This window comes from Gorilla gorilla, chromosome 1 (assembly GCF_029281585.2).
Source record: "Gorilla gorilla gorilla isolate KB3781 chromosome 1, NHGRI_mGorGor1-v2.1_pri, whole genome shotgun sequence".
NCBI lineage: Eukaryota > Metazoa > Chordata > Mammalia > Primates > Hominidae > Gorilla > Gorilla gorilla.
This window is the reverse complement of record NC_073224.2, coordinates 12,872,156-12,895,477: the sequence shown is the minus strand read 5'-3', so window position 1 is coordinate 12,895,477 and position 23,322 is coordinate 12,872,156.

Genomic DNA, 23,322 nt, shown 5'->3' with positions numbered 1-23,322 from the left:
TATAACATGTCTGAACAGGACCTAGTTTGAAAAGAGCCCTTATCACGGCGACATGAATTTTGCTAAAATTAAAGTGAGAACAAATATCAAATTTATGGTAAAGCTTGGATGGAAGAGTGATAAAATCATTGATCTTTATGCAAAGTTTGTGAGGACAATGCCCCAAAGAAATCATCCATTTACAAATGGATAACTTGTTTTAAGATGGGATGAGATGATGTGGAAGATGAGGCTTGCAGTGGCAGACCATCCATATCAATTTTTCACCAAAAAATATCATCTTGTTCATGTCCTCATTGAAGAGGACTGATGACTAACAGCAGAACAATAACCAACACGATAGATATCTCAACTTGTTCATCTTACAGAATGACTGAAAAATTACAGTTGAGCAAATTTTTCACTCCCTGAGTGCCAAAACTGTTGCATCCAGATTAGCTGCAGACAAGAGCAGGGCTTTCAATGGAAACTTTAAAACAAGTGGGATCAAGATCCTGAAGCATTTCTTCAAACAGTTGTAGCAGGAGATGAAACACATCTTTACCAGTACAATCCTGAGACAAAGCACAGTCAAAGCAATAGCTACCAAGAGGTGGAAGTGGTCCAGTCACAGCAAAAGCATACCACCCAAGAGCAAAGGTCACAGCAACAGTTTCTTGGGATGCTCAAGGTATTTTGCTTGTTGACTTTCTGGAGGGCCACAGAACAGTAACATCCACTTATTATTAATGTTTTCAGAAAGTTAGCCAAAACTTTAGCAGAAAAATGTCTGGGAAAACGTCACCAGAGTCCTTCACCATGACAATGCTCTTGCTCATTCCTGTCATCAAACAAGGTTATTTTGTGAGAGTTTCAATAGTAAATCATTAGGCATTCACCTCACAATATGTATATATGTATTTATTTATTTATTTATTTTTTGAGACGGAGTCTCACTCTGTCACTCAGGCTGGAGTTCAGTGATACAACCTCAGCTCACTGCAACCTCTCCCTCCTGAGTTCAAGTGATTTTTCTGCCTCAGCCTCTCAAGTAGCTGGGATTACAGGCACGTGCAACCATGCCTGGCTAGTTTTTGTATTTTCAGTAGAGACGGGGTTTCACCATGTTGGCCAGGCTGGTCTCGAACTCCTAACCTTAAGGGGATACGCCTACCTCAGCCTCCCAAAGTGCTGGGATTACAGGCATGAGACACCATGCCCAGCTTCCACCTCACCATCTTGATTTGGCTTTTTCTGACTTCTTTTTGTTTCCTAATCTTAAAAAGTATTTAAAGGGCATCCATTGTTTCTTTACTTAATAGTATAAAAGAGACTGCATTGACATGCTTAAATTCCCAGGACCCTCAGTTCTTTATGGCTGGACTAAATGGCCAGTATTATTGCTTACAAAAGTGTCTTTACCTTGATGGAGTTTATGTTAAAAAATGAAGTTTATATTTTTTAGTTTTATATTTTAATTCTATTTTTCCACAAACTTTCTGAAGTATCCTGTATTAGTCCATTCTCATGCTGCTGTGAAAAAATACCTGAGACTGGGTAATTTATAAAGGAAAGAGGTTTAATTGAGTCACAGTTCCACATTGCTGGGGAGGCCTCAGGAAACTTACAATCATGACAGAAGGCAAAGAAGAAGCAGGCACCTTCTTCACAGGGCAGCGGGATGGAGTGAGTGCAAGCAGGGGAAATGCCAGATGCTTATAAAACCATCAGATCTCATGAGAACTCACTCAGTGTCAGGAGAACAGCATGGGGGAAACCACCACCATGATCCAATTACCTCCACCTGGTCTTACCCATGACACCTGGGGATTATAGAGATTTCAATTCAGGGTGAGATTTGAATGGAGACACAGGGCCAAACCATATCATACCCCTTAGTAAATACTAGGCTACAGGAATTTTTCAACTCCATGATAATTTTATGGGACGCCTTTCACATAGGCAGTCCATTGTTAAATGTTACATGGTACATGACTATATGTATATATCTTAATTATACCACACAAGGTTACAAGTCTTCTACAAGCACATTGTTCAGAAGGGCTTTTCTTTGGTTTCACCCTAAAAATCTTGTCTCCCAGTGTTTGTCAGTGTTCTAGACTTGGTCCTAGTCAGATAGACTTTCATCTATGACACTCACACACACTAAAGGATACAAACTAGACCAGCCACATATTAATTTGCAAAAGAACATTTTCCTTTTCTGTCATTGGAATGCTCATGTCTTCCATCCTGGGGCCATCTTCTAGTATCAGAATACCTGGAAAACCAAAATAGCAATCAAAAGACTTCTTTGTGGGCATGAAGTTGGAGCTAATGAAATAGGCTAAAGGGATATTCTACCTGGCTTTGGTGAGACCCAGAGAATCACCTATGCTCCGTAACAGTGCTATTCTCTCAGTGATAGAAAAAAAATGGTGTATCTAGGGTTCATTGTCTCTCTTGCTAGATGTTACTAAGTAAACACAGCCGGCATCAAGCATTTGAACTCTATTCTTCTATGCTAAATGCCCATACCTTCTGTTCATAGGCTATTTCTTCAAACAGGGTAACTTATCATAGGTGTTTCTGATTAAGAAATGGTAATCCTATTTCATCCTACTCAGAGTTCTGAGTGCTTCTAAACTCTTAAAATACATATTTAAACACAGTTTCTTGGAATTCTCCTTCTGCTGCCTAACCATATTCTATTTCCTTTATTTATGGGTTTTACTGGTTTAACTCATAATAACGCATGCACCTCAAAGTTAACAATAATAGCCATGGTTTATGGAGGGTCCTCCATGTACCTGTATTTCAGTTAGGCTCTTTCAGCTGCAAGTAACAGAGACCCACACACATTAACTCAAGAAAGGAAGCAGGTGGGGAGGAGAAAAACATATTATAGAAAAGGATGGGAGAGCTGCATGGGAAACCAAGAACAGAAACCAAAGTCTAACGCAGCATCATGAAGAGGCTGCACTAGAGAAGTCAGCAGCAAAATTCTGTGGATCTTCTCTCAAGTATTGCACCATTAAAGAAACACAAATGCTTTCAAATATTTGCTCTATTCTCTTCTTGCCGGTGTCCTTGACTTCTATTTTGTATATCTTTTCTCATGATCATAGCTTTTGCCTATTTACAATTGAAATTTGTGATGCACCCTCTTGGTCAGGATTGTATTTCATTATTTTTCTCACTTTTGTGTTTCCATTGCCTACAGTTAATTCTCTTGTTTTCCCAATGCTCATTTCCAAAAGTAAGTACAGATGCTTCTTGACTTATGATGAGGTTAGATCCCAATGAGCTCACTGTAAGCTGAAAAAATCATAAGTCAAACACGCATTTAATACACCTAACCTACCGAACATCATAGCTTAGCCAAGCCTACCTTAAATGTGCTCAGAACACTTACCTGAGCCTACAGTTGGGCAGAATCATCTAACACAAAGTCTATTTTATCATGAGGCACTGAGTAGATCATGTAATGTCTTAAATACTTTACTGAAAGTGAAAGACAGAATGATGTATGGGTACTCAAAGTATGGCTTCCATTGAATGTGTATGGATTTTGCACCATCGTAAAGTCAAAAAATTTTGTCAAACCGTTACATATCAGGGACCATCAGTATTTGATTAGCCCAACTCATCTTTTTCAGGGATGTTTCTTTTTACACCAAATTAATTCATGGTTACCTTGAGTCAGATGCGTGCTTACAATCCAATGAGCCACAGCTGATGAGGACATTGCTGTAATGTGTATATATAACGTGGCTGCTTAAGATCCATTCATCTATAGGGACAGTGAGAAGAACCATTTTCCTCAGCAAGGCAGGAACCATGATTGGACAATTTATCTAAGTATCTTGCTAAATTGCACACATTAGCACACTTAATTCTCCCAAGAAATGTGGTGCAGATATTATTATCCCCAACTTGTGGAAAAAGAAATCTAACCTTAATAAGACTTAGCTCCAAATCATGCAGTTTTTAAGTGGCAGATAAAGTTATCTCAATAGAGATTGTTAAGCTTTAAGTGTCCCCACAGCCCATCGTTTAATAGCCCGGGATTTTTGGAGGTAGAGATCTTATCTGAAAAACTAGGGACAAGGCGCTCCTGTGGCCATTGAGCACACACTAGGAACACATGCTGTACATTCTGTCACAATAGTTAACATTTTCTAACATTTTTAATGTACCAGTTCCCATTTTAAACACTGTTCCCAATGTTGAAAATGAATTCTCTCCTTGAACCTTCATTACAACCCTATGAAATAGGTGCAATTATTGTCCTCTCTTTATAGGTAAAAACTGAGGTACAAAAGGAAACAGAGGTTCAGTCAAAGAAAGTGACCTTGTTAACGTTAGTGACCTGCAACTCGAATCCGGATTGACTAAATTCAAACCCCATACACCTGTTAGAGGCAATAGTCACTGAGGAGGACATCTCAAAGTCTGCCCCCTTTTCCACTGAAGGTGGGATAGTAGCAACATTTTTCTGATTCAGGAAGGGAAATCTGCACTGCATGTTAGGGATAACTTTGTGACCATAAAACTTGGGCTAAATAGAATCTCCAAAGAAATTTGAAAATCTCCTTTCCTATTCATATTCTCCCCCATCTTTTCTCTTTATATCCAAAAATCCCTCCTTGCCTTTAAAGAGGTTGCCAATTTCTTTTCTGAATGGATTTTAATGGACTTGTCTATGTCTCAGGGTCTGCTTCTGAAATCATAAGAAAATTCTGCTTCCCAGGGGAGAAAAATGTCAATCAGAAGTCAGGAAGAGGATGTGACTTGCACTAGAGTGACCAGGGCTGCCAAAAAACAGAACTGTGACTGCTGATAGTTACCCCTGTGGGTCTGGAGCAACCTCCATTCTTGCCTCCTCAGAAGAAAGAATTTGACTGAGGGGCAGGAGATTCTGAGGCAAGTTTTAGAGCAGGAGTGAAAGTTTATCAAAAAGCTTTTGAGCAGGAAGTAAAGGGAAGAAAGGAAGGAAAGCACACTTATAAGAGTGCCAAGCAGGCAATTTGAGAGACCAAGCCTGCAACTTGACCTCTTAACTTGGGGTTTTGTACATTGGCATACTTCCAGGATCTTGCATCACTCTTCCCCACTCCTGAGATCTTATTGAGAAGCTGCTGATCATTTTCAGGTGTTTTCTATCTATTAGGAGCCTGCCTTTCCCTGGTGCCAGCTGTGACCAATTATTACTTTAGAGAAACACTTAACAACCGCCTGACCGTCACCTGATGGTCGCCCAACATTCCTGATGTGTTTGGGAGGAGCCCCCTCCTGCCCTGCTCATAGACTAGCCACCTACTGTAACAGAACTCCCATTAGACTTTGGGGAAAGGGATTCCCACTTTACATTCCCCAAGGTTAGTAGTGCTCACCTAACGTCATCTGAATCAGAAATGACAGGCAGTCAATTCTGTCTTTATCGATCGTTAACAGGGTGGTTGGAAATGAAGTATTTGAAAGAAAAAAAAACAAATGACCAGAATTCTGGAACAGAGACATTTCATTGCAGAAATGCAGCAGATAATGGAGAAAGGTTATCCTGTCCCAGATAGGAAAAAGGGGAAGAATGTGCTGAGCATCTCTCTGTCCTCTGGCTGCCCAGCTCTTTGCTGCACCCCTGACTCAGCTCGTGTTACTGTCTGCAGTTGTGCTTGGTGGTTGGCAGTGTACATGTCTGAAGGCCAGTATCCAGGTGCCTAGGACACAGCAAATACTCAATAAATGTTTTCTGAATTCTTAGTGTCATCCTTTGCTATGTAGGTGGCAAAATTGAGATGCAGAGAACAGTCTTACCCATAGCTAATCAAAGAGTCGAGGGAGTCCCGAAGTCTCCCTGTGGAAATCCTCTCTCACACTTCCCAGCTTCAGGGGCCTCAGGTAGGTTTACTCTTTTCCTGGAGGAGCCAAGTTCTAAGACATCCGAATTTGCTGGACTCCATCCTGGGGGGTCTGTCCTCTGACTCCCTCCCTTTCCTGGTTCTTAGGAAGATCCTGCCTTCCAGCCTAATCTATACATGACTGCACTTGGACTGCCAGAGGCACAAGCCCATGTCTTCTAGGCTTCTGTTTAGCCCCTGCCTTTGAGGAAAACCTACCCCAAAACTATGAGGAAAAGCATTGCTGGCTGAGTGACACAGCTGCAAGGACCCACGTCCTTTAAAAGCATAGAGGCCCCCAACCCTCTCTCATTTATCCAAAGAATAAGGGGGCACTGTGAGACAACCTAAGGATTGATACCTGTTCAAGGCTGTCTGGCCAAGTGTAGCCCCGAAGTACCACAGTAAACCATGAGCAATGTGGGAACAACTTCCCTGGTTTCCTTTTCCCACTTCCTGCATTTCACTGTGAGCATCTGGTGATGAGGAGGTAATGACTTCTTGGGCATTAATTGTCTTGTTTTTCTTACAGATCTGAATATGGCCTGGGGCTGGATAGAAGGAATGAAATTAAGCCAGCTCTTGTTCCATTTTTTTCTTTTTCTCTTTTATTTTCTTTCTCTTTTCTTTCTTTCTTTTTTGGCTGATTTTAGATCTGCCTCAGGCTTCATCTTTTACTTCTTTTCCCCATTCCCCTTTCACAATCTTACAATCTTTCCTGTCCTTAAAATGCAGTGGGGCAGATGCCAGGGAGAAGGTAGTTATTGTTGGCTTAGACTCGGCAGAGTTTGAGAGAGCGCATGTTTCTAGTAGGTAGAGTGATGAGGGAGTTTATCTAATCTAATCAGCTCATTTTGCAAGAAACTGCAGTTCAGGGAATTGAAACAATTTGCCCAAGATCATGGAGAGAATGGGTGGAGGAGAAGAAAATAAATCCATTGTCTTATTTTCAATCAGGCCCGCACAGCTATGGTACAATTGGTGGGGGAAGGAAAATGAATAGTAAATTTATCAGTATTATGACTATTTCAAGATCTACCACTGAGTTGCAGACATGAAGAGCTTAATAATACTTTGCTTGCATAAAGACAATATCCCTCATTTCCTGCTAGAGAGAAAAAAAAAGACAATATCCCTTGTGCATCTGGAGTTTTAGCGAAAATGGAAGTTTATTTGCCATAATTTTTTTGCTTTTCACTTCTTAGGATCTTAAAGAGCAGAACACAGCAGGATTCATTTTCTTGCATGGTAAGAAGCTTTCATACACAGAATTAATTGGTCAGCATTTTGCTACTGAGGCTTCACAGCATGATTGTTTCCATTTTATAGCTTCTGATACCTTGGGTTCCATAATGATGGTAATAAATGCTCCCCATGACTTTGCAGAGTTATCTGCATAGCCCCATAGCTGTACTCTGAGAAAGGAGTTTCATTGCCATAAATTCAAGGAATGGACAGTTGAGCAGTAAAACCAAGTCTCAAACCATAAATGGTGTCATCCAGTGTCATCTAGTGAGGTTAAGTTAGTAGACATATGGGAGGAATAAAGCTTTAGGAAGTTGTGTTAACTTTGATCTATTATGTAGGCATTTTATTCCCTGGTACTTGACTATTCTGTCTACTATTGTATATAGGTAAAGGTGTTTTCACTTCTAGGCTTTCTAGTTTTTTAGATTAAGAAAAATTTATTAGAAATTAAATATTAAAACAAAAATTAAATAGTTTGATTTTTTTTGCCATATTCTAAAGTGGGCTCCTTCCCTAGGAGAGTTGCTCTGAAGCAATAGTTTTCACATGGTGTACCACTCAGGCTCAGGCTGTTTGGATGGGCCTCCGATAGGAGTTAGCAGGGGAAAGGGGCTTGAGAGGAGTGGAAGGGGCAGGGCTTCAGGGCTCCAACCTGTGCTTCAGTCAGAGAAGATAGAGCTGTTGTTCCCTCCCTTCTTTCCTTCCTTCTTCCCTCCCTTCCTTCCTTTTTTTTTTTTTTTTTTTTAATGGGGGCTGATTTGTTTGTGCAACAGGCTCTTGCTCTGTCGCCCAGGCTGGAAGGTAGAGGTGTAATTACAGCTGACTGCAGCCTCAAATTTCTGGGCTCAAGTGATCTTCCAGCCTCAGTCTCCCTCCAGAGTAGCTGGGACTACAGACACATGCCACAGCCCCTAGCTATTTTTGTGTGTGTGTGAAAATGGGGTCTTGCCATGTTGCTCAGGCTGGTCTCAAACTCAGAGGCTCAAGTGATCTTCTCACCTTGGCCTCCCAAAGTGCTGGGATTACAGGCAGGAGCCACCATGCCTGGCTTTTTCTTCCCCTTTTTCCCTCCTGTTTTAGTGCAGCCTGCTTTATCAAACTGTCATAGACTGGATGGCTTATAAACCACAAAAATTTGTTTCTCATGGTTCTAGGGGCTGGAAGTCTGAGATTAGGGCGCCATTATAATCAGATTCTGGTGAGGACCCTCTTCCAGGTAGCTGACTGCTGACTTCTCATTGACAGCAGAGGAAAGAGAGAAAGCTCCCCCATGACATTTATAAAGCACTAATCACATTCACAAGGTCTCCACCCTCATGACCTCATCTAACTGCAATCACCTCCCAAAGGCCTGACATAATATAATACCATCACATTGGGGAGCAGGGTTTCAACGTACGAATTTTGTGGGGACACAAACATACAAACATTCAATCCATTGTATCCTTCTTCCTTCCCTCACTTCCTTCTTTCCCTCCCTTCTTCCTACTTTCCTTCCTTCCTTTGCTCCATTTTTCTAAATTTCTGACTAAGACAGCCTAAACCAACAAAGATCAAAAGAGACAAACAAGGCCATTACATAATGGCAAAGGGATCAATTCAACAAGAAGAGCTAACTATCCTAAATATATATGCACCCAATACAGGAGCACCCACATTCATAAAGCAAGTCCTTAGAGACCTGCAAAGAGACTTAGACTCCCAGACAATAATAATGGGAGACTTTAACACCCCACTGTCAACATTAGACAGATCAAAGAGACAGAAAGTTAACAAGGATATCCAGGAATTGAACTCAGCTCTGCACCAAGCGGGCCTAATAGACATCTACAGAACTTTCCACCCCAAATCAACAGAATATACATTTTTCTCAGCACCACATCACCCTTATTCCAAAATTGACCACATAGTTGGAAGTAAAGCACTCCTCAGCAAATGTAAAAGAACAGAAATTACAACAAACTGTCTCTGAGACCACAGTGCAATCAAACTAGAACTTAGGATTAAGAAACTCACTCAAAACCGCACAACTACCTGGAAACTAAACAGCCTGCTCCTGAATGACTACTGGGTACATAACGAAATGAAGGCAGAAATAAAGATGTTCTTTAAAACCAGTGAGAACAAAGACACAACATACCAGAATCTCTGGGACACATTTAAAGCAGTGTATACAGGGAAATTTATAGCACTAAATGCCCTCAAGAGAAAGGAGGAAAGATCTAAAATTGACACCCTAACATCACAATTAAAAGAACTAGAGAAGCAAGAGCAAACACATTCAAAAGCTAGCAGAAGGCAAGAAATAACTAAGATCAGAGCAGAACTAAAGGAGATAGAGACACAAAAAACCCTCCAAAAAATCAATGAATCCAGGAGCTGGTTTTTTGAAAAGATCAACAAAATTGATAAACCGCTAGCAAGACTAATAAAGAAGAAAAGAGAGAAGAATCAAATAGATGCAATGAAACATGATTAAGGGGTATCACCACCGATCCCACAGAAATACAAACTACCATCAGAGAATACTATAAACACCTCTATGCAAATAAACTAGAAAATCTAGAAGAAATGGATAAATTCCTCGACACGTACACCCTCCCAAAACTAAACCAGGAAGAAGTTGAATCCCTGAATAGACCAATAACAGGCTCTGAAATTGAGGCAATAATTAATAGCCTACCAACCAAAAAAAGTCCAGGACCAGACAGATTCACAGCCAAATTCTACCAGAGGTACAAGGAGGAGCTGGTACCATTCCTTCTAAAACTATTTCAATCAATAGAAAAAGAGGGAATCATCCCTAACTCATTTTATGAGGCCAGCATCTTCCTGATACCAAAGCCTGGCAGAGAGACAACAAAAAAAGAGAATTTTAGACCAATATCCCTGATGAACATCGATGCAAAAATCCTCAATAAAATACTGGCAAACCGAATCCAACAGCACATCAAAAAGCTTATCTACCATGATCAAGTGGGCTTCACCCCTGGGATGCAAGGCTGGTTTAACATGCACAAATCAATAAATGTAATCCAGCATATAAACAGAACCAAAGACAAAAACCACATGTTTATCTCAGTAGATGCAGAAAAGGCCTTTGACAAAATTCAACACCCCTTCATGCTAAAAACTCTCAATAAATTCGGTATTGATGAGATGTATCTCAAAATAATAAGAGCTATTTATGACAAATCCACAGCCAATATCATACTGAATGGGCAAAAACTGGAAGCATTCCCTTTGAAAACTGGCACAAGACAGGGATGCCCTCTCTCACCACTCCTATTCAACATAGTGTTGGAAGTTCTGGCCAGGGCAATTAGGCAGGAGAAGGAAATAAAGGGTATTCAATTAGGAAAAGAGGAAGTCAAATTGTCCCTGTTTGCAGATGACATGATTGTATATTTAGAAAACCCCATCGTCTCAGCCCCAAATCTCCCTAAGCTGATAAGCAACTTCAGCAAGTCTCAGGATATAAAATCAATGTGCAAATATCACAAGCATTCTTATACACCAATAACAGACTAACAGAGAGCCAAATCATGAGTGAACTCCCATTCACAATTGCTACAAACAGAATAAAATACTAGGAATCCAACTTACAAGGGAGGTGATGGACCTCTTCAAGGAGAACTACAAACCACTGCTCAACGAACTAAAAGAGGATACAAACAAATGGAAGAACATTCCATGCTCATGGATAGGAAGAATCAATATCGTGAAAATGGCCATACTGCCCAAGGTAATTTATAGATTCAATGCCATCCCCATCAAGCTACCAATGACTTTCTGCACAGAATTGGAAAAAACTACTTTAAAGTTCATATGGAACCAAAAAAGAGCCCGCATTGCCAAGACAATCCTAAGCCAAAAGAACAAAGCTGGAGGCATCACACTACCTGACTTCAAACTATACTACAAGACTACAGTAACCAAAACAGCATGGTACTAGTACCAAAACAGAGATATAGACCAATGGAACAGAACAGAGCCCTCAGAAATAATACCACACATCTACAACCATCTGATCTTTGACAAACCTGACAAAAACAAGAAATGGGGAAAGGATTCCCTATTTAATAAATGGTGCTGGGAAAACTGACTAGTCATATGTAGAAAGCTGAAATTGGATCCCTTCCTTACACCTTATACAAAAATTAATTCGAGATGGATTAAAGACTTAAATGTTAGACCTAAAACCATAAAAACCCTAGAAGAAAACCTAGGCAATACCATTCAGGACATAGGCATGGACAAGGACTTCATGTCTAAAACACCAAAAGCAATGGCAACAAAAGCCAAAATTGACAAATGGGATCTAATTAAACTAAAGAGCTTCTGCACAGCAAGAGAAACTACCATCAGAGTGAACAGGCGACCTACAGAATGGGAGAAAATTTTTGCCATCTATCCATCTGACAAAGGGCTAATATCCAGAATCTACAAAGAACTCAAACAAATTTACAAGAAAAAAACAACCCCATCAAAAAGTGGGCAAAGGATATGAACAGACACTTCTCAAAAGAAGACATTTATGCAACCAACAAACACATGAAAAAATGCTCTTCATCACTGGCCATCCGAGAAATGCAAATCAAAACCACAATGAGATACCATCTCACACCAGTTAGAATGGCGATCATTAAAAAGTCAGGAAACAACAGGTGCTGGAGAGGATGTGGAGAAATAGGAACACTTTTACACTGTTGGTGGGACTATAAATGAGTTCAACCATTGTGGAAGATAGTGTGGCAATTCCTCAAGGATCTAGAAACAGAAATACCATTTGACCCAGCCATCCCATTACTGGGTATATACCCAGAGGATTATAAATCATGCTACTATAAAGACACGTGCACACGTATGTTCATCGTAAATGTAAATGACGAGTTAATGGGTGCAGCACACCAACATGGCACATGTATATATGTAACAAACCTGTATGTTGTGCACATGTACCCTAGAACTTAAAGTATAATAAAAAAGAAGTTTCATTAAAAAAATAAAATCTAAATACAGTTCAGAGACTGTATTTAGGAAGATTATATATTAAGTATTTTTAAATCATTTTAATTGAAATAGGATTCACAAACAATAAGACACATTATTTTAAATGTCCAGTCCAATGAGCTTTGACAAATGTATACAATTGTGTAACCACCATCTCAGTCAAGATGTAGAACATTTTCAATCCCCAAAAGTTTCCTCATGACCAACGCTCCTTCCGGAGCCCAAGCCCCAGGCAACCACAGCTCTGCTTTCTGTCATGATAATCTGGCCTTTGCTTGAATGCCATAAAAAGTAGAAGACAGTGTGGCGATTCCTCAAGGATCTAGAACCAGAAATACCATTTGACCCAGCAATCCCATTACTCAGTATATACCCAAAGGATTATAAATCATTCTACTATAAAGACACATGTGCATGTATGTTTATTGCAGCGCTATTTACAATAGCAAAGACTTGGAACCAACCCAAATGCCCATCAGTGATAGACTAGATAAAGAAAATGTGGCACATATACACCATGGAATATTATGCAGCCATAAATAAGAATGAATTCATGTCCTTTGCAGAGACATGGACGAAGCTGGAAACCATCATTCTCAGCAAGGTAACAAAGTAACAGAAAACCAAACACCAAATGTTCTCACTCATACGTGAGAGTTGAACACATGGACACAGGGAGGGGAACATCACACACCGGGCCTGTCAGTGGGTGGGGGGCAAGGGGAGGGAGAACATTAGGACAAATACCTAATGCACGTGGGGCTTAAAACCTAGATGACGGGGTGATAGATGCAGCAAACCACCATGGCACATGTATACCTGTGTAACAAACCTGCACCTTCTGCACATGTATCCCATAAATTAAAGTAAAATTTAAAATATATATAATATATAAATAAAAACCTAACAGTTTAGTCATGTAAAAAAAAAAGAGAAAATATCAAAAAAAACGGGAGCAAACAATCTTCTGTTTGCTGGTGTGTTTGGTGTCTTTCACTTAACATAACATGCTTTTGAGATTCATTCATGTAGTTGGGTGTATTCATCATTTACTGTGATTGCTGAATAGTGTTCCACTGCATGGGTATACCACAATGGACTTACTAATCCCTTTTTCTGTGAAAGGGTAGTTAGGTTCTTTCCCATTTTTTAATCTATTATTAATAAAGATGCTCCGAATACTCTCATGCATACCTTTGTGTGAATATATGTTTTCATTTCTTTTGGGTAAGTAGCTAGGAGTAGAATTGCTAGGTCAAATGGTAGGTACATATTTACTTTTAAAGAAACTCTCTGTGTCCCAAAGTAGCTGTTTATATATCTCATTTTGGTTTTAATTTGCATTTTCTTCTTGATTAATGGTGCTGAGCATCTCTTCATGTGCCTTTTTTTTTCTGGAAAGTGTCTGTTGAGATATTGTGCCCAATTGGATTATTCAAATTATTATTATTGACCTATAAGGGTTGTCAGGTATATGCATTGAGAATATTTTCACCCTTCTGGAGCCTGTCTTTTCATTTTCTTAACAATGTATTTTGAAGAGGAAGAGTTTTTAAATTTATGAAGTTCAATACATCTTTTTTTTGTTTTTTGTTTTTTTTGAGACAGAGTCTCGCTCTGTCGCCCAGGCTGGAGTGCAGTGGCACCATCTCAGCTCACTGCAACCTCCACCTCCCGGGTTCACGCCATTCTCCTGCCTCAGCCTCCTAATTAGCTGTGACTACAGGCGCCCACCACCATGCCTGGCTAATTTTTTGTATTTTTAGTAGAGACAGGGTTTCACCGTGTTAGCGAAGATGGTCTCAATCTCCTGACCTCGTGATCCGCCCGCCTCGGCCTCCCAAAGTGCTGGGATTACAGGCGTGAGCCACCGCGCCTGGCCTGTTTTGTTTTTTTTTCTTTTATGGTACAGAATTTTTGTGACCTCTCTTGGAAAACTTTACCTAACCTAAAGTAACAAAGATTTCATGTTTTCCCTTGTTTCCTGATAGATGTTTTATAGTGTTAGCTTAAACAAGTAGGTCTGCAATCGGTTTAATTTTTCTATTTGGTATGATAAAAGGGTTGAGGTTCTCTCTCATATTTCCTGAAATATGTATAATCCATTTTTCCAGCACTGTTGTTTGAAATCCATTCCCAATTGAATTACTTTGAGAGCTTTGTCTGAAATCAATTGACTTTATACATGAGAGTCTTTTTCTTGGTCTTCTACTCTGATCCACTGGTCTGTATATCTATTCTTAAAGAAGTGAAGACAGTTTTGAGCATCACCTGAGCACTGGGAGGGGCTGACTTTGTATGTAGAAGAGTCAAGCTGATGCTTGAAAGCCACCATTGCCATTGCTGAGCCTCCCTCCACATCGTCCATGAGGAGGAGCTACTTTTTTTCCCTCCAGGAAAGAGCCTTTCATCAATGGAGGTTTTTGCATGGCAGATGCCCCCCGACAGGCCCTGAGACGTGACTGAGCCTCATCCAAACTGCCCTGCTGTTTGCTTCCCTTTCGATGGCCCAGGATACATGTCCGTCACCCCCCAAAAGAGCACAGTGTCCTGCAGGAGGTGCCATTTGGAAAGGACAGCCCCCTATTCACTCTCCTCTCCAGATTAAACAGCCCCAGTTTCTTCAATGATGCTTATAGGAGAGAAAAGTACAAAGTACTTCAAGTGAATTACTCATTTAATCCTGAGAACAATTCCAAGATTTAAGAAATGAGAAAACATATATATGCATATATTCATATGTGAAACTATGCATACATATGCATGTATATTTACATGTATATGTGTTTTATTTCTCTAACCATTTTAGCAAATTGCCTCTAATATGTTTCTATTGATATATTCCTTTTTAGTGGGATATTAAAACTTTTATTATGTTTTTGTACCTTAATGACTATCACAGTGTCTTAAATGTCATAATAATATAGTGTTGCTGTCAGTGATGATAATGATGATGACGATGATGGTGATGATGATGATAATGATGACAGTGAAGAAGCCACAGTAGGCCCATCAATTCCTAAGGCATGTACTTCCCAGTTTCAACCCTTTTAACATGTACCACTAATGAACGTTGATTGCAGTCATCTCTGCAATTATGTCATAACTCTTTAGAACAATCCTAAACAGTAGACAGAGATACTGTGGAAAGACTTCTTGCCATCTATACACAAAGTAAAAGCTTGGCTAGAGACTTTCCACATTTGATTCTTCCCATTGCTGTCTGTCCACAGTGTCCACTGTTTTATTCCAAAGGGAACATGAAGGTTTTGCCTTGAGGAGCAGATTAACTTCAATGGATGGTTAAATTACGCCTTTATTTGGTGGCTATGTTCTCCACCACCCTCAACTACCACCCCTACCTTTACACACACAGAGCTGTATTACAGACTTCCCATGGATGGAAGGATGGTGACTATATCTAGCACCCCCACCCACCTCCCAGCCACTTATTTTGAGATTGTGCACAGATCCTGCAGCAAAACACAACTCCATGTTAACTAGTTAGATAGACTCGGAAAAGCATTTTCCCCACACTCCTTTTTAACTTGCTGCTGAGTACAGAGTGAGCCAGCATGCATTCTTTTTTTTTTTTTTTTTTTTTTTGAGACGGAGTCTCGCTCTGTCGCCCAGGCTGGAGTGCAGTGGCGCGATCTCGGCTCACTGCAAGCTCCGCCTCCTGGGTTCACGCCATTCTCCTGCCTCAGCCTCCCGCGTAGCTGGGACTACAGGCACCCGCCACCACGCCCGGCTAATTTTTTGTATTTTTTAGTAGAGACGGGGTTTCACTGTGTTAGCCAGGATGGTCTCGATCTCCTGACCTCATGATCCGCCCGCCTCGGCCTCCCAAAGTGCTGGGATTACAGGCGTGAGCCACCGCGCCCGGCCGCCAGCATGCATTCTTACAAGCTCTTTATCACTTTACATTAAAATTTGCAGAACTCTGATCAATATTACTTAACAGGTTGAAAGGTAGTACACACCACAATCTATCTAAATATGGGAAGCTATTGCTTTGGTCCAGCTAACTCCAGAGTAAATAAGTTTACCTACTGCAGATGACATTAAATAGTAAATACGTGATTTGAGTGTGTTCTTTTCCAGGTTGTATGTGAATCTGTGTGTGTGGTTGGTTGTTTTGTTTCCAAGGTATATCCCAAGCAATTCCAACACCATATCTAATGAACCAAGCTAGGCTACAGTTTCAAGGTAAAATAAATATTATATTTAAGTCTTCCTATTTCCCACTTCTTGGTGTTTGGTTTTATGCAACCTCGTGGGGCAACAGTTTTCAGGTAGAATAGACTCTAGGCAAAAACTGTGAAGCAGGCTAAATGTCTATAAATTTCCTTCGCAGCCCTGTTCTCGCCATCAAAGCTTCTGCATCTGGCTACCCTCTGTTGCTTTACAGTCATAGCCTGCTATTATAGTGCTCTATTGGGCTTATTTATTTAATATGGCCCCAGGCTGGAGAGAGAATCTGGACTTTCCTGCCCCTGGTGCTTCAAATCTTCTCCTAGGGACCTGCTACATTACCGGCTAATTAATTTGATAAAGCAAATGGAACAGAGGTAATAATGGCTGAGACGATCTAAATTAACCTTCTCAGGTAATTTTGTGCATTTTTGTAAGATACTTGTTGCTTTTAGAAGTGGGACTCGTGCACTTCCAAAATGTGACTCTGGATGGGGAAGAGTGAACTTTTTTCAGGGAAACCTCACATTCCTCAAATCACACCAAGTAGATGTTCTCATGGCAGTCGGGTAAAAGATATCTCAGAGGAGGTCAGCACCTTAATTTTATTCCAAGACCACAGACCAGAGTCTTGAATTAAGCTGTCCTTTTGACAGATGTACTTTGTTCATCACAAGAAGGAGGAATGATAGAGGTGGATGAAGAGGTGCAAATCTATCACCACTGAGAGAAAACAAAATTGAAGCACACACTCAGCTGTAAACAAGTTAGTGGCATGCACTTCATGTATAAGCATGCCTCTTCACTTAGTATTCGCAGGAAAAGAGGGAAAATGAGAAATACGTCAAAACTTTAGTTCTGGGAAACATGTCAAAATAAGCAATGTTGAAAATAAAAGTCTCATTGTGCTTGCTTTGCCTGGGCGATTTCCTAAAGAGCACCATTTGCACAGGGAATGTGTTACAGCACAATGCAGATGTTCAGACCCTGGGGCCTTCTTCAGGGCACTGGGAAGCAAACCAAAGGGCTCTGTTTGGAGAAAAAAGAACTTTCCTGTCAAGAAAATGAAGAAAAGCCACAGAATTAAGATGAAAAGGAAGATAATTAAGAAGTAACTTTTTTTGTTCCCCACAAATCTAGTTCAAGCCACTTACCTAAAACGCTACTGGGACTGCCAAAATATTTATACTTTATGTTTTATTTTACCAGCTTAGAAAAACTTGTGCAATTTTCAGATATTTTGTCTCAGTTGTTCAGCAACAATCACCCTAATCTGACAGAGAAGCAGGTCCACCTGCATTTATATTCTCCCCTTAGAGATGGGAAATAGGAATATTGACCCAAGTACAACACATTTGAGGCCTACAATGTGCAGGATGCTGGGCTTTATCACGGGAATCAGAGGCTGTGAGTGGATGAGAAATATGAAGAAGACAGTTCTTACTTTGAGGGAGGGAGAAAATAAAGAATTCTAACGCAATGAGGTGAGTGTCACGATAAAGATAAGTAGGATACGAATGGAAGTACGGAGAGGAACAGGGAGTCTCTGCAGGAAAGTGTGCGGGCTGGGTGATTCAGTGAGCAACCAGGCTTGAAGTGCAGTCTCCAGAGAACCATTATGTAATAGCCCAACCTCCTTTTATTCAACTTAAATCAATTTCATTTGGAACATTGAGAGGGAGGCTGAAGCAAATTGGCAAGATATAACCAGCACTTGCCTATTGGTTAACCGGGGAAGAGTTGACTACATTATTTTAGTTATACTACCTATTTTTTAGAATAGGATAAACATAGATAAAGGAAACAGAATAATTTCTAAGTCTCCTTTTTCAGGACTAGTGTTTCCAAATGGGTAGCCCTGGGATCTTGCTGTTCTTGAACGTCTGACACACAGGTAAAAGAAGTGAATGCTAGAATTAATGAATGGAAGTTACAAAACAAAAACAAAAACAAAAACAAAACAGCAGGTCTTTATCCCAATATAAGAGAGAAATATTCATACACCGGGTTCTCTGGGCTGGAATGGATGGACTCTCCAGGAAGTGAGTATCCCTTTGTTAGCTATGCCCAAGCATGTGAAAGAAAATTTCCTCTGGTGGATGGGAGTTTGAACTTGATGGTCTTTAAGACCCTTCCAACTGTAAGTTCTATAAACAAGTCTCCCTTTTGAGTTTCTGACTTAGCCTGGGTTCCATAGTAAACAAAGCTTGAAACAAAGTTGATTTACTAAGGCTTTATTGGAAGATATGTTTTCAGGGAAGCTAGAGCAAGGGAAAGAAGGATGTAATAAAAGAAGAAAAAGCAAATGCCAGCTGGTCACAACATTACAAGAAACTCGGCTGGGGTGTGAGCAGGTGGAATGTCTTCCAGACAGGCAGGGCAGAAATCCCCGGCCTCACAGAACTCCGTCTGATGCAGAACAAAAAGGAGGAATGATTTATCTGCTGACTTTTTCCCATCTCCTGTTTCTTACTGGTCAAAGTTTGTTCAGAGGAACTTTGATCCTCCTGCACTTCCAGGTGGTGTTGCCTTGAGCTTCAAGGTAGTTGCTAAAAAAGCTAGATGCTGTTCTTTGCAGTGTGGGTCTGGATGTGCATCTAGAAGGCGTTAAGGTAACCATACTCTGTCTGGTCAAGCAAGGTCATGAGAGACGGAGACCTTGCCCTTCCTGGCCCTCATCCCTATGGGAAGCTGAAAAAGTCTGAGGTGATAGGAGGCTGAGCCAGGTGGCAGCAACCAGGGCTCTCCCTGGAGCAAGCAGTAAAGCCTCAGGGCCAGTGAAGCTGAGCAAATGAGCTAGGTCCAAGAGCATATCCTGGCCTCCTATTTCCAACATGAACTCTCTCCTGAGTTAGAGCCTTTTTTTTTTTTGTAAGACAGGGTCTCACTCTGCTGCCCAGCCTGGAGTGCACTGGTGTGATCATCACTCATTGCAGCCTCAACCCCTCGGTCTCAGCTGATCCTCCCGTCGTGGCCTCCTGAGTAGCTGGGACTACAGACATGTGCCACCACACCTGGCTAACCTTTTGTAGTTTTTGTAGAGATGGGGTTTTGCCATGTTGCCCAGGGTAGTCCCAAACTCCTGGGCTCAAGCAATCCACTTGCTTGGGTCTCCCAAAGTACTGGGATTACAGGTGTGAGCCACTGTACCTGGCCCACGTTTGAGTTTCTAATTCAACATTAAAACTTAGCCAGTACGTTGTAGAGGTGGGAGCAGAAATGAGAAAAACAAAGAGTAAACTCATCGAAGAAAAAACTACTAAATAGAAAGATGGTTGTAAGACAGAAACAAAAAAAAAAGATTCAAAGCAAAAGCAGTTTGGAAGGACAGCTTTATCGGAATGCGTTCTCATTGTTCTTGCCTTCTTTCAGGAGTGTCAAGTTGACATGATTCCATGGAAAATGCATTTTTCATGAACAGAGGTGGCTGTGACCTTTAGCTCCTGGAGTTGGAGGGCAGCCCCCAAGGGAGGCTGACTGTGATTCCAGGATCACAGCGTGGAATCCGCATGCCCACGGAGGGCAGGAACTTCAAGGGCCTTTGCAAGGGCTGTCTGAGCTGCTCTTTGCAGAGTTATGGGTGGGCTGGAAGGCTGGTTAACTGGCTAAGATCTTACTGCATCACAGTTTGTATGTTTCTGGGCTGCCTGTGCCTCACAGTTGGAAGATGCTTCTTCTTTCTGACAGATGCACAATTCACGTCTACAGTCTAAACAAAATGGGCTACAAGGAAGGAATCAAAATAACTTCAAGTATTTAGTATGGAGAAGGAAATCACAGGGTAAAAGGCTTCTGATGCAAGCATCTGGCCTCAATCGTCTCACCTCCCATTCCCCTCTGACCCCAATGTCATTTAGCTCTATCCTCACTACAGATGGACATATTCTGTCAAAGTCATCTAGAACCTCCAAATCGATGAATCTATTGCCCTATTCCTAGTACTCAGCCACTTCAACTCTCTGCTGCCCTTAGCATTTGCAATCATTCTCTTCTTCAAATGTAGTATCTCTTCTGTGGACATTACCTCTCTCTTCAGATTCTCCCCTTTCCCATTGGAGCCCTTCAGTGATCTCTTCAGTTGGTTTCCCATCATCCAATAGCCTCTCAAGGGTCAGTTCTTCAGAGGGTGGCCATGCCCACTTTTCCTCATCCATGGTTATAGATTCAATGACCAATTACATGTTCTTGGCTCCCACATCTGCATTTCTATCCCTGCCCTCTCACCAGGGCTCTGGAATCTTATTTCAAACTATTTACTGGATATTATCTGCTAGATGCCCCATCAGATGTCTCAAGATGTATCAAGTTCAAGTCGGCCTGCATCTTGCCTCCCAGATGTGTTTCCTCTCATTCATGGTGTAGTTTGGTAGATGATATTGCCCATCCAACCGCCCTCAAAACTTCAGGGTCATCCTAGACTTTTCTCTCTCCTTCACATACCCTCTGACCCAAGAGATAATGGAGTCACCTTTCCCTCTCCCTGTCCCTTAATCTTTGGTGCTCCTATCCAGGCCCTCATTATCTCTGAAATCTATTGTCCTTGCACCTTCTCCATTTCTAAAATCTGTCCAACTTCTACTACCTTGAGATCTTCTTCTGAAACACAAATCTGATCACCTTATTCCCTAGTGTCATGAGTCATGGTCTCTAGAAACAGAGTCTAAGACAGGATAGGGGTACTTGTGATTTTCTGAGGGGTGCTCTCAAGAAAAACCTGCAAGGGAAGGAGTGAAGAGGATAGAAAAGAGACAGGAATAGGGGTACTTGTGATTTTCTGAGGGGGTCCTCTCAAGAAAAACTTGCAAGGGAAGGAGGGAAGAGGATAGAAAAGAGGAAAGTATGTGCTTTTGGGGGATGTCTAGCCTTGACCCAATCTGTCGAGGGAGGACTCTGAACCAAAACCACAACACAATGGTTTCCCATGAAGGTACAGGGGCTGGCCTTTGTATCCTCAGATAAATCCATCATGGGCTGTGCATTGCCCAAGATATCAGTGGGGAAAGAGGAGTAACTTCCCAGGCAAAGTGACTCCTATCAGCTGAGGACAATTATCCTAAGAAGAGAAGAATTTGTGAGCCTCTAGCAGCCAACATGTGTACCAGTTGGAGGAAGTGTGCTTTGGTAGTAAGTGGGAGTCAGGCACGGCCCCAAAGCAGCTACTGCACTATGCTTAAAGTTGCATTTTAGCTCTCCATTCAAGCAGAATAAATTAAAAACCACTAAGCATGGCCCTTCTCTGTGTGACCCCTGCCAGCCTTGTATCTTACCATTGTCTTTTTTACCTGACATCCTTACTGAATGTTCCCTATAGACTGGATCTCCTATGCATGTTTTCACCACCATTCTTCTGGTCCTGGTGTTCCCTCTGCACGGAATTCTCTTTCTTCCTGCTCACCTGAAAAACTCCAGCTCAAATGTCATACTTGTGAGGCCATGATTCAAATATCTAGGCAGAATTAATTACTCCTATGCCTGCCCTTGTCATTGCATTCTATATAAAGCTCCCTTATAACCACTCTTGAAATTGTAAATATTTTCTGGAGTGCTTGTTTCTTCACTAGATCATCTGAGGACACATATTCTATGTCTCCCAATCTTTGAACCCCAAGACCTAGCAAAAGGTCTAGTGCTTTGTAAAGACTCCATAAATGTTAAATTAAATTGTGTATCTGTGACCTTTATATAAGCAGCAATTGTCACATCTCTGAGGCAAAGAACAATTCATAAGGTCTTCAGCTGTTACACAATTGCTGATCTGAATGCACTTTAGCTCATTGTTATAAATACCTTTGATTTTGCAATGTTTATTGCACTTCCTCTCCCCTTTATTCCATCCCTATTTCTTTTGTGGTTTTCACCTCACAGATATTGAAAATAGACAAGGTTCAGGTTTTGTGGCAAGAATTGAGTGCTCCTTAGAATGTTATCTCTGTGAATCCAAAAGACAAATAAAAATTACTGATCAAACCAAAGCAGTGTCTTCTGAAAGTCATATCTATCAGAGGTGATATTGACGCTAACGGAAAAAGATGACAAAACCTCCCTTTGATTCCGCAATTTGGCATGGTCAAGGCATTCGAAAAGTAGCTCTTTTCTTTGTGGTAATTTTCATGTATCTTCTGCCACTTCTTTCCAGCTGATTCAGGCTTACCTTATATACAATAAAATTCATCTTTTCAAAGTGTACAGCTTGTATACAGTCATGTAACCACCATCCCCTTCCATATCTAATGCCCTCAGTCACTCTTTGACCTACTTTGTCTAGTGTTTCATATAAATGCAATCATACAATATAATCTTTTGTGTTTGACTTATTTCACTTAGCACAATTTTTACATTATTATTCTTATTATTAAAATGGAGTTTCGCTCTTGTTGTCCATGCTGGAGTGCAATGGTGTGATCTCGGCTCACTGCAACCTCCGCCTGTCAAGTTCAAGTGATTTTCCTGCCTCAGCCTCCCTAGTAGCTGGGATTACAGGCCTGTGCCACCACACCCAGATAATTTTGTATCTTTAGTAGAGACGGGGTTCACCATGTTGGTCAGGCTGGTCTTGAACTCCTGATCTCAAGTGATCCACCCGCCTCAGCCTGCCAAAGCACTAGGATTACAGGCATGAGCCACTGCGCCTGGCCAGCAAAATTTTTTTAAATTTATCCATGTTACTGTGTTTAATATCTTGTTCCTTTGTTGCATGCATATTCCACAATTTATCATTCGCCAGTTGATAAACATGTGATTATTTTCATTTTTGGCTATTAGAATGATGATGAATATTCATGTACATGTCTTTTTGTGAACATGTATCTTCACTTCTCTCCAAATGATTGTGCTTGGTTATATTAGTGCATATTTAACTTTCATAAGATATTGCCAAATTGCTTTCTAAAGTGGTCGTACCATTTAATACACCAATAGCAGTGTAGGAGAGTTTCAGTTGCTTCACATTCTCTCCAACACTTGGTAGAGTCAGTTTTTTTTTTGTTTG